At 37.6% G+C, this 17,364-nt stretch overlaps 1 protein-coding gene across 3 annotated transcripts in view; it reads left to right on the top strand.

Moving 5' to 3' along the window:
- Positions 1–6,171: 6,171 nt before the first annotated feature.
- The window catches only part of LOC121732849 (RING finger protein nhl-1), a 39,903-nt gene continuing 28,710 nt past the window's right edge, over positions 6,172–17,364 (top strand). For 2 of the 3 annotated variants that reach the window (XM_042122837.1, XM_042122835.1), the window contains exon 1: positions 6,175–6,316. The gene's annotated coding sequence lies outside the window, so the exon portion shown is untranslated. Of the gene's footprint in view, positions 6,317–17,364 lie in introns of all 3 variants that reach the window. The other variant, XM_042122836.1, reaches the window with a different exon arrangement.

Raw genomic sequence — 17,364 nt, 5'->3', positions numbered from 1 at the left:
GGAGAAAAACTTTCTCACAGAAAACCGGCGTGAAACAGCGCTTGCGCTGTGTTTCGCCAAGTGAGTGAGTTTACCGGAGGCCCAATCCCCTACCCTATTCCCTTCCCTACCCTCCCCTATTCCCTTCCCATTCCTAACCTAGGGGAGGTACCCTATTCCCTCTTAAAAGGCCGGAAACGCACTTGTAGCTCTTCTGATGCTGCGAGTGTCCATGGGCGACGGAAGTTGCTTTCCATCAGGTGATCCGTTTGTTCGTTTGCCCCCTTATTTCATTAAAAAAAAATTCGTCTCACAAAAGCAAACTTTAAACTGTTTCCCCCTGAACACCTCCCGGTCTAAAGTAGCCCAAAGACGTATTAAGGTCAAATTGGAATTAAATTATACATCGCCATTATTAACCCTAAACTACTGCCAGACCCGTCGCACCCCTATTGCCAGAATTCGATATTATGTTGCCGTAACTTAGGTGAAGGTGCTGTTATGTCAGGAATAATTGTAATTGTTGGTAACTTGAAAATAGGAGGGAAGTTTGTATCGAATACATAAATATGTACATAAATATTTTATTATTTAAGATAATATTGACGCAGCGTATAATTCGCTGTATAAATATAATTTTTATGAGCTAAAATAGAGTCAGACATTATTATTAGTCTATATATATAGAAATGGATTTCCAATTGTGTTAGTAACGCTATAACTTGATAACGGCTGGACCGATTCTGCTAATTTTAGTCTTAAAATGATCCTTGAAGTCCAGGCAAGGTTTTATAGTGACACGAAGTTCGCCGGGACAGCTAGTATTATTATAAATCTGAAAGTGTTCCTCTGTCTGCCTTCAGTTTATTCACGCTAAAGCGTACGTTAGTGTGAATCTTTCAATGCTGTTACTCTATTCAAGTATTCACACATACCTACACCCTAAAGAATTTTCAAATTGTTCTGTTCCAGCCTGCATACAAAAATATATTTTTAACCGGCATAATTTTGTCGGTTTATTTTCATCCATTACCGAAATTTGGTGATAAGTACCTAATTTTAAACGTCGTTTTATTGAAGTGCCTTACTATACGGATTCATTTTAACAAAAGGCCTAAATTTCTTTGTTTTTGGAGTTAATTTGAGATGTGTTACGCTTCTGTCCTTTCATCAAGCCTATTATATTATGTTCGCACGGGTCTTTGTGGCCGAATCGACCTCGCCCTAGGGTTAGGTATATTTGAAGAGAAATAGTCAGGGAACTTAAGAGGGCGACTAACCCCAAAAATCAAACATCGTCCTTCTCTCTTCACACTCACGCCCGTCTTTCATATGCCAGGTGAAAAAGAACGACGCGGATTCATCGTCAAATTAGTTTTTTCTCAATAACTCGATAAACATACAATATTTTAAAAATCCGCTAGGTCGATCTCTCAATCATAGAATTTTACACAATGTGTTAAAATATTAACTTAGTTCAATGCACGGTTATGACACTAAATGAAAAATTCGTGAAAATTAGATGCATCTTTGTGATTTTTTTCTATCGACAAAATTTTAAGATATCGTGTTTTTGCTCAGATCGAATTCTCGGAAATATAATGTAGTATCTAATTTTAGAAAATGAAACAATTCGGAGCTTATTTTAAAGTATAAAAATGAAATATAAAATCGACACTTTAGGGTTAGTCACCCCTTAAAGAAAAACATATTAGTATACCTACGTTGTCCTGACATAGTTTTAATTTAAGGCACTGTCTGATTGAGGTGTTATTTCAGTGAAGTTTCAATTCAGCAGTCAAATAATTATTAATAACTAATGTATAGTTATTAATCATAATACTGTTGCGCTTAAAATATATGAAAAGAGAGCATAATATTATTATAATTTATTCCATTATTCAAGTAACGTTTTTCCGTGTTAAACAGTCATACTTTGTCATTTTTTGCGACTCATCAAGGTATTTTTATACTATACTAGATGACGCTCCTCCGTTGCGCCAAAATTCGTTTAAAGCGCGGGAACCTTTCATTTTTCCGAGATAAAAAGTATTATTTGTCTTATCCTAGGACTCAATGCATCTCCACATCATATTCCAGCAGAATCGGTTTAGAGGTTTGAGCGTGAAGAGGTAACAGACAGACAGACACACTTTCACATTTATAACTTATGTATGGATAGTAAAACGGTTATAACGTGGAAAGGCTAACAAATAATAAACCCTTTTGTATTAATCTTATATATAAAATTCTCGTGTCTCAATGTTAGGCCGCGTACTCCTCCGAAACGGCTTTACTGATTTTAACCTTTTATATGCATATTCAGTGGGTCTGAGAATCGGCTACTGGGTACTTTTTATATTGATAAGTACATTTGTTGAATAAATAATAGCAAAATATTACATCTCGAGACTGACGGCGATCATTGTTTGTGCGACGGGATAGCGATGGACGTTGTTAAGGTAACATACCTATTTAGTCACTTCAATAAAATAATATGGACGAAGTTCTTTATAAAATTTATAAAGAACTTCGTCCATATTATTTTATAATATGGACGAAGCAATAATCGTCACTTTGCCATTTAATGGCAAAGCGACGATTTCCGGGACAGCTAGTAATATTTAAATTTACTACGTTACGTATTACTGGAATATACGACGCACTAATATGGGGAAATATATACATGACGTAGAGCAACTAATGTGACGTAACGCGTCGCACGTCAACGCACAAATCATAAACGATTTCCGTGCATCACATCAGCGGGGCTAAAATGGTCGCATTTAGCAATTCCTCTCAATCGATTCACCAAATGAATTGTCAAAACTGTCAAACTGACGAATGTCAAACTAGTACGAATTACTATTATTATAACGCCTCCGTGGTCTAGTGGTATAGAGCGCGGATCTTGACTCGGAGGTCGTGGGTTCGATTCCCGCGTTGGAAACATGTTATTTACAAGTTTGGTTAGGACAGTGCAGGCTGGTCACCTGATTGTCTGACAAGTGAGATGATCCATGCGTCGGATCTCTCGCCGGTCATGTCGGTCTTCCGTCACACTGGGTTGTGAGAGTAAAGGAATAGAGAGTGCTCTTGTGTACTACGCACAAACTTGGGCACTATAAAATTACTCCTGCGTAGCTGGCCTGGTTTCAATGAAACCGGCTACCGTCACCGAAACCGGTGTGGGAGCTAATAATATAATATTATTATAGACATGAATTATTGCAAGCAGAGTGACCATTTTGCGATTTTTAAAAAATCAATCATATTATGATTCATAATGTTACGTGCAAGGGTTCGAGGATTTGGAGAGAAAGACCTGGTGACTCTCCTGAAGACTTTATTAACACTGCACTAAACACTAGGTCACAACACTTTGCACTAAGTCCAAACACTAATCACTAGGTCCAATCACTAAGCACTATCACTGTCCTAGGTCGTAGCCAAGTCGCAGGTTTCACTGGTTCACTCACTATTGATCACTTGTTGTTGCCTCGAAGATCGCTCAGATCGAACTGAATTCTCGGGCCGTCTCCCTGCGGCTTTTTATATGGCGAGACGAATTCCAGAAAGTTCCCGATTCACGTTAACAAGTAAACAATGGGAACCTTCTAGGAGGCTCGAGCATGTACCACTTAGCGCTATCTAGTTTCGAGTAGGGGATTTATGTGTAGTATGTCCCCTGATCAGTTTCGCTGGTTTGCCGCTAGATGGCACCACATGTCCGTATACCGTGTACCGTAACAATAATATGATTCTCCAAAGCGACCAATTTTACCCCGCTGATCTAGCTAAATATCTATGGTGATAAAGTAAAAGAAAGTCTTCCAGTGGATGGTCATACTCTAAGTTCAAGACGGAGGTAAGGCGACGCCTACGAAGCCAATGTGAATCTTAACTTGGTCAAACATGGTTGGCATATAAGGGTTTTCTCTTAGTCCCTAAGTCATGTCGGCTCCTCGCTACTTGGTAGAACAACAAGTGTTCTCCATACCTGACTAAATTAATTTAATCTACAAGGCGCAGGTTCGGCCTCATATGGAATATTGTTCTCATCTCTGGGCAGGGGCGCCAAAATACCAACTGCTCCCTCTAGATCGTATCCAACGAAGGGCCGCTCGAATTGTTGACTGCCATAGTGTTTCAAACAGCTTGGACCCCTTGGAATTACGCCGAGATGTAGCTTCTTTAGTGCCTTACTCCCGAAACTGATATCGATTTCGATTTTCGATTTCAACGGTTTTTTGACATTTTTTAGACATATTTTAGATGGCTAAAGTGTCAAAAACCGTTGAAATCGCATATCAAAATCGATATCAGTTTCGAGAGTAAGGCACCTGCATCCTCTATCGGTTGTATCACGGGGAGTGCTCTGAGGAATTGTTCGGAATCATACCACCTGCAACTTTTCGCCATCGTCCCACGCGAAAAACATACCATCCTCATCACCTTGATGAGTGGCAGTCTTCCACAGTGCGTTTTTCGCGTAACTTTCTGCCGCGCACTGTAAAAGTCTGGAACGAACTGTCACCAGCAGTATTTCCGGACCTATACGACCTGCAAACGTTCAAGAAAAGAGCGTATTCCCTCTTAAAAGGCCGGCAACGCACCTGCAGCTCTTCTGATGTTGCGAGTGTACATGGGCGACGGTAGTTGCTTACCATCAGGTGACCCGTTCGCTCGTTTGCCCCCTTATTTAATAAAAAAAAAAGTCACGTATTCTCTATCTCCCTCTTAATTATGTCCTAATTTAATACTCTGTCTTAGCTTACTTTACTGCCAATTAGTATGCATATCATGATTATTTGAAAAGAAAACAAATCATTTAAACAGATTTTAACAAAATATTATAATTTAACTATATTTTGGCCTCGACATGCAAAGCTTCTCTATTAAGTCTAGGCTTGGACCTTTTATTTTTGAAAGTTTTTTCATACTCTCCTTGGCCTTGGTACAAATATATTAATATTCTTCATATCTGCGGTCAGACAAGCCGTTCAAAATTACGAATAATACGAAAATATTTTATTAAAATACTTGTAAAAGTTGTTATGATGAAAGTTGGAGGGTGTGTAAATACTTTATGTTAATAAAGAGCTAGAAAATAGAAGTTTCTGTTTCGTTTATTATTATCGTCAAAGACATTTTGTGGAAAAAGTATTTGAAATTGGAATTTCTGACAGACAAAAAGACTAAAAAGTTAACTTGTACAATGTACAGTTAATTCCTTAGTCTTTTTGTTCGTTTCGTTGTTCAGAAATAAGCAGTATATTAATACTGATCGTCTCAAATATTATTTTTCACTTAAATCCTGAGGAATGTAGAAACCATAGACGGTGTAGAGCAGAAAACCATGCGCGGCTTAGGGCGGAAAACAATGTGCGACGTAGGGCAGAGAACCATATGCGGCTTAGGGCGGAAATCTAGAGGTGTTCTAGGGCAGAAAACCATGTGCGGCTTAGGGCGGAAATCTATGAATGACGTAGGGCAGAAAGCTATGTACGGCTTAGGGCGGAAATCTATGGATGACGTAGGGCAGAAAAATATGGGCGGCTTAGGGCGAAAATCTATAGATGACGTAGCGCAGAAAACCATGCGTGGCTTAGGGCGGATAACAATGTGCAACGTAGGGCAGAAAACCCATGTGCGGCTTAGGGCGGATAACAATGTGCGATGTAGGGCAGAAAACCATGTGCGGCTTAGGGCGGATAACAAAGTGCAACGTAGGGCAGAAAACCCATATGTGGCTTAGGGCGGATAACAATGTGCAACGTAGGGCAGAAAACCCATGTGCGGCTTAGGGCGGAAATCTATGGATGATGTATCGCAGAAAACCATGCGCAGCTTAGGGTGGATAACAATGTGCGACGTAGAACAGAAAACCATTTACGGCTTAGGGCGGAAATCTATGGATGACGTAGGGCAGAAAAACATGGGCGGCTTAGGGCGGTAAACTACGGGTGACGTAGAACAGAGAACCATGGGTTGCGTAGGGCTTCTGCCTCTGACGGTGTAGGGCAGGAAAACCATCGATGGCTATAGCAGAAAACCGGTATAGTGAAAAACTCACCACCGTAAAGTGCGCAAACGACATTGAAATCCAATTATCAAAAACAAAACTCGTGTCCAATGACCTTTTCCAAAAGTAACGTGCGCGCGCAGCTCCCGAAATACACTCCCGCGCAGCGGTGTCGTGTTCCCACCAGTCCGCTCGGTAGAGCCGCGCTAGCTACACGCCTGTGATATACCTAGTCCTACCCGACGGCAGAATGACAAGTAAATAGTGTTACCCTACCCCCGCTTGCTTGGATTTGTGTGTTTATGCGACGCTGTAAGTACTGCTTCGGTGCCTTAGGATTTGTGAAGATTAACCACATTTTAAGAAGAGGCAGTCTCGTTTACGGTCTTTGGTTAAATATCTTCGTTCGTTTGTAAGAGAAAGAAATGTAGGAATAGGATTCAACTAAATACTAAAAGATAGTAGAAAGCAGTTAAGAGTTAGGTTAGAAGAGCACAGATCAATTCATTGTGGATAGTTAGACAAATTCGAATCGTATTCACCGGTGCTTAAGTTCAAATTTGCAAACTCTACGCTACTCTACTGAGTGTTACAGTCCACTTTTAGTCTACTATTAGTTATTAGGATACGTCAAAGGATCATTTAGATCCTAGAGTCTCTTGTATTTACCATATTATATTTTGTTACCCGATAATTAAATCTTTGGTTTTATTTAAAATCTTCAAGGGAGAGATTTGAATTTCTCGTATTTAATTCGAGTAATTTAAATATTATATCATTTTTATTAATATTAACTTTGATTTTGTTTTCATGTTTATTGTATACTAACAAAATTTAATAAGTATACGAAAGAAAAAAAACGTTAAATAAGCTGTAGTTTTGTGAGAATTCATCGCATCTATTTTCTTCACTTTTCGCTCTTCATATCTTTAAATACAATTTGACAGACACATCTTTCTCGTTTCCTCGTATCAAACGATTCATAAGTGTGAGAGAAATGTCGAATCATCATTTGCACGTTGCGATACCTAATTTGTCGTGCTATATTAGTACTGCAAATCTTTTGAGGTTAGGTATGTTGTGTTGTTGGAAATAGTTATCAAAAAGTGTGTGAATTTTTCTTTGCAAAATTAAAATTGTACAGGCTTCCGCTTCCAAATATTTTTCAACACGATTTTTTGAGTTTTTGCTTCATAGAGTTAAATTAGCAAATTATGTAAAATATTGTTATATTTAAACTGTCAAAATTCTCAAATACACTTAATTACTTAACATAACAGGTCCTTTAGCGGTATTTCGTTCCTTAATTGTAAGGATTTTGGTTGTGCTTAACCGATTCGTGGCCACTGCCGCGCCCAGCGCGTCATTTAAAAAAATTCAGTGAGGCCGATGACGCGCCAGGCGCGGCATACAAGGATTGTTAAAAAAAACACATTAAAACTAATTGATTATACTGTAATTACAATTCCTTAGTCTAAATGTGCATAAAACACAACCAGTGGCCAATGCCGCACGTGGGGCGTCATTGTTTAGCAGGGCCGATGACGCGCCATAAGCGTCTTCGAACAAACTGCTTGGCCTGTGGTAAGAATTCGTGAAAATGAAGGTAGCAACAAATCGGTTAAAGTTGACCAAACCAGTGCATTTTACACCTATAGAAGTAATCAACAAATATTGCTAATACCTTTCAAACATTTAAAAAGAAAAATAAAATTATTCGATAATTTTATAGCTTATATTCAAAATCTACAAGAAAATAAAATTCACTAAGTCAAACACAAACTTTTCGTATCCGTTACTTTACTTATTAACGACTTTCCTTTGTTTACATTTCTCTGAAAGATCTATTTTAGTGTTCGCATCCTTTTGTAATATAAATACACCTGGCGTCCTTCGGGATGACGCGCTAGTCTTTTGTTTCTGTTGCCGTGACGTCACAAGATGGCGCCTCACACGCGTAGCTGAAGATTTATTAACATCACATCAATAAGGGCGGAAGGGGTTCAAATATGTGTGCTTAAAGGGCAATTTTTGGGTAATTAAGGGATTAAGCGGAAATTCGAAGGGTGTTTTCATTATAAGCTTATGTTTTACGTACGAAAATTTCGTCACGTGTTCCAAGGACGTTTTAAATATTGGATGGCTGGTATATTTTAAATGTTTTTAAATATTCCGATGAAATTAACAGACAAGTAACTTAAGAAAAATTATAAAACATAGAACCATAGACTAATAAAAACTAATGACTATAGTACAATCGCTGATTTTACTATAGTCATTAGTAAAAATGACTATAGTACAATAAATAAATTTTAAAGATCTTATATACCATTTTGTCGGCATCATTAATATGTGCATTCATACCTAATTATAGCTTTGTAGGTCCTATAATCTCTGAGCAAAACCGCGGACAGACAAACGGACGGACAGACAGACAGACCGAAACTATAAAGGTTCTATTAAACCCGGAATCCGGTTCTGCTAAACTAAGGACTACGAAACCCGGAAATGCGATATGCCTTAAGGCGAGGATAAAGCCCAATTTGTTATTCCGCGACTTCCGGTTTACCTAGTTCCAATATAATAACGAAGTTTTAAAAAAATATGAGGTATAAAGCACAATATTTAAAATACCTTAAACCATAAACATTTTAATAAAACTTAATACTTTGGCTGTAATTAATTTACAAACTCACCTCCGATAAAAATCTATTTCATCGAAATATAAGTATTAACTAGGATAATTATACATTTTATTTGAATAAATTGTTAGTTTATCTATATTAAAAATTCTTTAACCGAACAATTTTGTTTCATAATGTTTATTTCCAAAGATATTTAAAAAAAACATGAAAAATAGAGAAAATCCGCTCGAGTGATTTCAGTTTTATGCTAAGCTAAAATGAATCTTATTGCGATGCGTATACGCTTGGTCTTTGGTTGTGTGCAAAGTTATCGTTTTGGATTGAGATTAATCCCCGCCTTAAAGTGTATGAAACAATTGAAGGGTACAGGGGAAGAAGGATCATTGTCAACTTTTCGATAAAAACAAACTAATAATGCCATCTAGTGCAAAATGAAAAAACCTTTCTGTCCATATTAACGAAAAACGCATAAAACGATCATCGTACACAAGGGACTCAAAAAAAGATTGTATGGCCGTATCATAGAAAGATCAATGTCACCCTAGTTGCAGAAAGAAAGATCACTGTCTATGGACATTGATCTTTTTTACTTTGACAGCTGGCTGTCAGTGGCTGTCTGTATCGTATGTGGTTTCGTAAGTACATTGTTTTCGCGGTATTTATAGAACTTTATGCAATTATTAGAGTTAATTAAATTTATTATAAAGCTTGAGTAACAAAACTTATTTCAGCAATAAATAAACCCCACCTCCTGAAACTCGCAATCAAAAAACACTTCATTTTACAACGTTATAAGTTATTTCTCGGAAACGTTTCATTTTACTACCATACCTTTCGTTTTCATAAAGTGGAAAAGAAGGAATAATAAACTTTAGCATTTGCTTCCTAGCGAGTTTTTGCTATATCATTTTAAATAATAAGGAAAATATTAAGTGCGACCATAACATGACGTGATCTCTAAATTATTTAATTTTAAGACTTAAGAGGAGTCCACGCCGCCGTTTTTCCAAACAAACGCTGTCCCCTGTTTCCTCCCTGGATAATGCCGGTAGAGTTATGATTTTTTTCCTGAATATCTATGGCCACTATTAGCAGGTCCCTATGTTTTCTTTTTTCATAATTTTATTTTTAAAAAAGATAAGAACATCCAAAAACCCAAAAGAAAAAAGTACTTAAATCGGTTAAGTTTTGGAGAAGGAATCAGCGGACAACGAATCGAAGATTTTCTGTTCTTTTATTAGAACTTTTGTCGTGTTGACTTGAGATTGGTGAGACAGCAATACATTTTTAAATACCTATTTTCAATTTCTCTCGCCCCTGGTGTATCCTCTTAAGAACAATTTGCTGCCATATTTTTGCAAATAAAAATTATGATTATGACCAAACAATATAGTATAAGTAGTTATACGTAACGTATTTCCCCTCCAGCCTCCTCAACAAAAAAAAGGTACATATTAAGCAGTATATACATTAAATTTATTTCTTGCAAGATAATTAAGTGACATTTAGATATACTACCAAAACATTAATACTATGCCGTAGAGTGTCACCATTTTTTTTATTATAGGTCTACCAGAATCTGATGGCAAAAAGTATTTTTTTTTATGAAATAAGGGGGCAAACGAGCAAACGGGTCACCTGATGGAAAGCAACTTCCATCGCCCATGGACACTCGCAGCATCAGAAGAGCTGCAAGTGCGTTGCCGACCTTTTAAGAGGGAATAGAGTAATAGGGGAGGGTAGGGAAGGGACGGGAATAGTTGAGGGTAGGGAAGGGAATAGGGTAGGGGTTAGGGGATTGGGCCTCCGGTAAACTCACTCACTCGGCGAAACACAGCGCAAGCGCTGTTTCACGCCGGTTTTTTGTGAGAACGTGGTATTTATCCGGTCGAGCCGGCCCATTCGTGCCGAAGCATGGCTCTCCCACGTATAAAATATAAACGTGTAAAGTTAGAAAATAAATTGACTCTAGTAATACCGGAGTAATAGGAATAAAACATTTTGATCCTTTTTTTTCCTTCAGCGGCTTTCTGTGTGTAAAACATGCAAGTATAAAAATTTATCCATTGATTAAGAATATTTTTTGAAAATCTATCATCAGAATTTGCCATCAGATTCTGGTAGACCCAGTTTTATTTATTTTACCTCTCGAATACCGGGATGGCCTCAAATACCGCGTTCTATGGCGCCATTCAAATTTTTCGATTTTTTTTTTCAAGTTTTACAAAATTGCGCCAATCAGGAACTAATTTAGTGCATTCTTTTTGTAGCCAACTTCATACTCTTAAAAATAATGTATAGAACAAACGAAATTGAATCTTAAACACACTCAAATAAGTTACAAAACAGCGTGAGGTCGAGTGCATCAGGCGGCTCATTAACGTGCCGGTGGTACACAGAAGTAGCGTAAATAACATGTCAGAAGTAAAAAAACCCTTGAACGGAATAAATTGAATCCTGGACTCTTAATGTAAATTGAAATACACCCGCATGCTTCTGATGCCTTAATCTCCGCCAACTTACAGAAAACTTCATTAAAACTTCCACGACTAGTTCAGCAGCTGACTTTATCCGTATTTAAAGTCCTTCCGTGCAAATTTGTCCGGCAACTCTATTACAGATGATGAGTTTGTTTTGCTAAAGCGAAGCCGTGATGTACCACCAGCGGAGCCATGTTGCCACATTGCGTTGCGGACAGTACGGTACGTCGCTACAGCTGTAGCAACGCTACAAAAATTTCAAACATTTTTGGTGATATTATGCTACATTAAGCAAAGCCATCTTGCTTATTACCGTTGCGATGCGTTGATGCTGCAGCGAGGCTAAAGAAGCGCTTAAGAAGCGCTTACATGGGCAATAATTGCTCGGCGACACAAATGGAGCGATCTGGAGCAATTAGTCGAGCAATATGGAGCAATTTTATTAAATTGCGGCGATTATTTCGGAGATAATATTGCTCCAGATATTTAATATCGCTCAATGTCGTCTAATAAATAGTTGATGAAGTTGTGCCATATCGCTCAATTGTATTGCGATGTATTGCGCAATATTGCTGCTTGTTGCCGAAAATTGCTTGATATAGTCGTGACGTCATAATCGACGAGAATTGACTGAAGTGAAGCAATTTTAGTTGCCCATATAGCGTACCTTAAGATTTTTCACAATTTACTATACAATGAGATATTCCACCTTGAGCGAAGCTACGTTGCTTTAACACGTTCAGTGCCACCGTCTCGCCTCGTTCACGTAAATTTGATTCCAGTGCCGGCAACTCGCCAGGCGAGTCCGCCGTACAATGTAGGCGGCATCCGAGAAGACATCATGAAAATCGTAGTGGCAATGAATGTGTTATTTGAAAATGGCATGCCATTGTAACTCGTTTCCATCCACATCCATAATTTGTAATTTAAGCCACATTGTTTTATTGCGTCATCATTCAATGGTCTGAGGAACAATAACAGGATAAAAGATGTGCTGCGTTACCATTTTGTATTGGATTTGTCACGTGACGCCGCGTGCCGTAGCGTACCTTACTATTGGCAACCAATTAATTATTCCGTTATGATGACAAAATGCACCGTAGTCCGTGACGCACCAAAGTAATGTGGCTTCACTCTTACGGCCGTTCCCAATATTTGATCTATCTCTGGTTTTGCCCTACTAGAGATAGTAGTAGCTCATAATTGACATAAAATATATGTCTCTAATGTCTAATGTGAGTTATTCCTATCTCTAGTAGGGCAAAACCAGAGATAGATCAAATATTGGGAACGGCCGTTAAACAATATAATATCATTCGTTAATAATTGGTGCGATAAAGTATCTTTAGCATATTTTTACAAACATAACCCTCGTAAAGCACTATTTCTCTCACAGTCGAGTGAGTCGGGTAAAAGACGATTCCTCTACCGGAAGAGATGACCATGATACCGGAATAGATACTTAAAATCATAGGTTAATGATGCTAAATATTTTAATAAGTAAGGAAGGAATTCCGAATTACGCTTCACGAAACTTCCATTTAGGAACAAAGCCAATAAACGAAGAAAGCTTAATCTGCTAAGCACAAAATCGTAATGAAATATATTTTCTCCTTTTCCGCCATATTCTGATAAATATTTAATAGACCTTAAAAGGTTTTAATGATTACAATCGATGGTAAAGGAAATATAATATTTAAATCTCCTTCGAAATAAGGTTTTTTAAGGGGTGGGGTGAAATTTAACTATTCTGCCTTAAAAATTGAGCACAAAATAATACTTTTTATGTAAAAATAAAGTATTTTATGTAGTTTAAAATAGACAAACAAAAAATTTAAACTCTTTGAGGGTACTTTCTCGGTGAACTCTATGTATCTACCTATATACAGGGTGTTAGGTTTAACACCTATCACCCTGTATATAGGTTATCCTTAAAACCATCAAAATTAAATGAGTCCTTCAAAATGAACAACTTTTTCTACGAGAACAATGCTAGGAACTAAAAAAATCCATACAAATTGCCGATTCGGGGAATTTGTATGGGTATGACGACAGTATTTGATGGTTTTAAGGATAACGGTGTTAAACCTAACAACCTGTATAAGGGACACATACACAAGCCTAAAGTATAATCGCTTTGTTTTATAACAGCCTGTATAATTTGTCACTGCTTCATGAAGAATAAGAATTAGTGCCAAGCTAAAATACTAGCAGTAACCAAATCACTATAGTAAAGTGCTCTTGCTGACAACAGAGTAAAAACAGACGCAGAATATCAACGCACACGAAAGATGCCAAAGCCATTTTTTGCAAAGCAATTTGGCAGGAACTGCACTGAGTCAGGCAGGTGTACAGGTAAAAATAAGCTTTGTTACACCTGATGCAGTTGCTGAGGCTTATTATTAGCTGTATCTGTCAATTCTACATTGTTATTTCGTTGAGGTAGGAAAAGATTAATTCTCAGAAGAAAGAAAATTTATCCTTATTTGTTATTATGATGAACATCAATTTTAAAACAAACAAAAAAAATAATTTACCCTATTAGTATAATTGGTGTCTGAAAATTATAGTTAGAAACTTGAAAAAAATATTTATTTTTTTAGGTATTTACTCATAACCAGAGTGCTTGGTCAAAATGCATTCGCCACTTTTATTTAACTTCGCTGTCGAATCGCTATCGAAACTGGGCAAATTTTGAATAAGGCTTTAATAGCACGTTTATTGTTAAAAGCGTGAAAATTTAAATACGTTGGTAACGCATTTGAAAGTTAGTTTCTGACTTATTAGTCATTCTTAGTCTTAAACCATAAAATTTTCTTTTTTCCTTGTTTTTATACTATCTGCGCACTTAAAAGCCTCTTGGCTTTATAAAAAAATATCTTACGAATGTAGTAAAATTTAGATATTCGTCATATTCGCCAAAATCCCGCCAAAATATTCTATCACCGACGAGAATGTTGCCAAGAACGTCAGACGCGTCCTGAAATAATTTTATGATTTACTGATAATGAGAAACATGTGTATCAACAGACTGTGCAATAAACATTGGTTGTAATTATTATATCTAGAAAGACATTCCTACAACTAGAAAAATAGCTACTTCACTTTGAATTAGTACATTTGCCTGTACATAGCCTGCAACGTCATACTTCATATCATCGAGGAAATTGATTCCTAGGCAGTTGACAGACCAACGTCATATTTAGGTCGGATCATGTCAATTCAATTATGATCTGTCGTCTGGGTTTGACGTAACGCGACCAAACAACGTAGCTTAGGTCCCCCATTAGCCTTCGTGGTGTAGGCTCACGCGATCCCGCGGCCCGCCCAAGGCGCATAGTGGAGTACCGCCGAGTTTTTAGTGGGTAGGGGCTGCGTCCACCACCATCTTCGGACGCAGCAGAGACCCACATACTTGCGGATAGGACCCTATATATATGCTTAAAAGCATTTTCTCGGCGCAAAAAAAAAAAAAAAAAAAGATACCCCATTAGCCTAGAAATTCTCTTCTCTGATAATACTTCTTAAATACAAGCGAGAAAAAATTACAACTCATATGAATTACAAAAATAGATCAATTTGAATATTTATATTAAAATACAAAGACAAAACAGCTACCTTTAAATATTATTAACAACAGATATCCATGGATCATAATACCAGATACCAGTCTGGCTTGACGTGACCTTCATAATAGAGGAACTATAATCCCACAAGAACTGAGGAAAATGAAGCAAAGTTCCTGTCAACTTAGACTCCTAATGGGCATTGTACTAAAATAGATAGCGATATTATAAAACTTGGCGCTCGGTTCTAAGCCTGTGGCACTCAACCTTTTTTTTATACGGGCCTCAAATATGTTTCGGCCTTATGCTAAGTACTCACATACGGATTAGCTCGATCGAGCAATAACGTCAAGTAAAACCCGCGGCTCGGGATTTTGTCTTTATTCTAATCTATATTTAATTCCATCGAGCCGGATCGATGCGAGCCTTCGAGCGGCTCGATGCGAGCTGTGAGTTTTGCGGTCCACACAGTAATTATTACTCGATTTGGAGTAAAATTATCGAGCAGAACCGCATGTGAGTACTTAGCATATGACGTGTCGCGGGCCGCAACAAAAATGTTATGGTTGGTTATTGGTTGGTATGGTTTTATTGAAAAAAAAATACGTCTTTTTACGTTACGTAATTTAAAAGTGGAAAACTATCACAAGACTTTCACGGGGACTTGCAATATTTTGCCGGTGGGCGTGAATTTCAAAATGGTTTTACTTCATGCGGGCCACTGTTAAGGTTCCGGCGGGCCGCAGGTTGAGTATAGCTGTTCTAAGCGGTTTACTGTTGCGGTACAAATCCGATGAAACTTTTAAACTATTAACGATACAGGTTGTGGTTTCATTATGTTAATGAGAAAATCTATTTATAACATTTTATGATAAAGCATATTATAAGTTTGTTTGTTTAGACACACCGATCTTACCGATAAATGGACCGATTTGTATGTTTTTTTTATATAAAATAAGGGGGCAAACGAGCATACGGGCCACCTGATGGAAAGCAACTTCCGTCGCCCACGGACACTCGCAGCTTCAGAAGAGCTGCAGGTGCGTTGCCGGCCTTTTAAAGGGGGAATAGGGTAATAGGGGAGGGTAGGAATGGGAAGGGAAGGGAGTAGGGGAGGGTAGGGAAGGGAATAGGGTAGGGAATTGGGCCTCCGGTAAACTCACTCACTCAGCGAAACACAGCGCAAGCGCTGTTTCACGCCGGTTTTCTGTGAGAACGTGGTATTTCTCCGGTCGAGCCGGCCCATTCGTGCCGAAGCATGGCTCTCCCACGTATAAATGTGGCTTAGCTTAGACATAATTATAGTAGATCACGGGGAAGGATATAAGCTACTTGTCATGGAAAACGTACGGTTCCGCGCAATAGGTTATTTACGCGGATCAAATCCGCGGAATGTTTCGTTTTCTAATAATTTTATAAATGCAATATTGTAGTATCTCCCTTCTTCCTAAGAGTGGGAAACTGGAACACTTCCTACATCTATCGTTCTTTCTGATTAATTTCATCGCTTTTCCCAAGACAGTTTTAGCCTGTCTCTCGTGCTCTCTGAGATGATTACAAATTGTTTTGCGGGGCCAATGTACTATCAGAATAGTTGATTTCTAGGCAGTTGACGGATCTACGTAATTTGGTCGCGTTACGTCAAACCCAGCCGACAGATCACAATTAACATTGAATTGACATGATCCGACCAAAGACGTTGGTCTGAGGGATTAATTTCCTCGATGGTACTATCAGAAAAGTTGATTTTTAGGCAGATGGCAGACCTACGTTAATTGACCGCGTTATGTCAAACCAGGACGACAAATCATAACCATCATTGAATTGATATAATCCGTCCACATGACGTAGGCCCGTCAACTGCCTATGAACCAATTTCTTCGGTGTTACGTAAAAAAGAATAATTTTATGATCATTGCTCATTTACTAGCCACTTTTCCCGCTATAATATTTGATTATTTGGGGTTAAATGTTGCCCATAGTTAATTAACTGGGGTATCAATAATTGCTTACATTATATTCAAAACTATTCATAACTACTGCCATAGACTATAAAATATAATAATATTATATACTTTTATAATCTGAAATTATTATTGAACAGATAATGTTACGTAACTTAAGTAAGACTGTGGCTTGAAACCACAAGCATCGATTGCAACATGCATGCATTGCAACATATCGAGACAATGCAGAAAAAAAACAAGAAAAGCGTAATTTAATAAAAAATATTTAACGTTAAGCAAAAAAATATACAAAGACGGATTCTTCGATTAAATTGTACCCCTTACTAATATTTTTATTTGTTAGGGGGTAGAACAGTAACAACAAAAAGATAACACTAAAATCGCTCTTTAGTTACCAATAGATGGCACTGTCTCAATTTGTGTCTACCCGCATCATAACTTATTTGGGTTCGGCAGAAGCCGGATCGTGGCGCTAGTGAAGTAATAAATTAATATTTTCCAGCTAAACCAATTACCGCTACGAATATGCGCTAATGCTCACAACGCATATTAATTTTCCATTACACGAAAGCACACAATAGGTTTTTCGATAAAATATTGAAATGTTTTATTGGTGTAAAACTACGTGTAAAATATATTTTTAAATAAACCTATTTAAATTATTGTTCATGTTATTGGTGTAAAACACATTCATGTTTTTTA

The sequence above is a fragment of the Aricia agestis genome, chromosome 13 (assembly GCF_905147365.1).
Source record: "Aricia agestis chromosome 13, ilAriAges1.1, whole genome shotgun sequence".
NCBI classification, from domain to species: Eukaryota; Metazoa; Arthropoda; class Insecta; order Lepidoptera; family Lycaenidae; genus Aricia; species Aricia agestis.
This window is presented reverse-complemented; position numbering and strand designations above follow the sequence as displayed.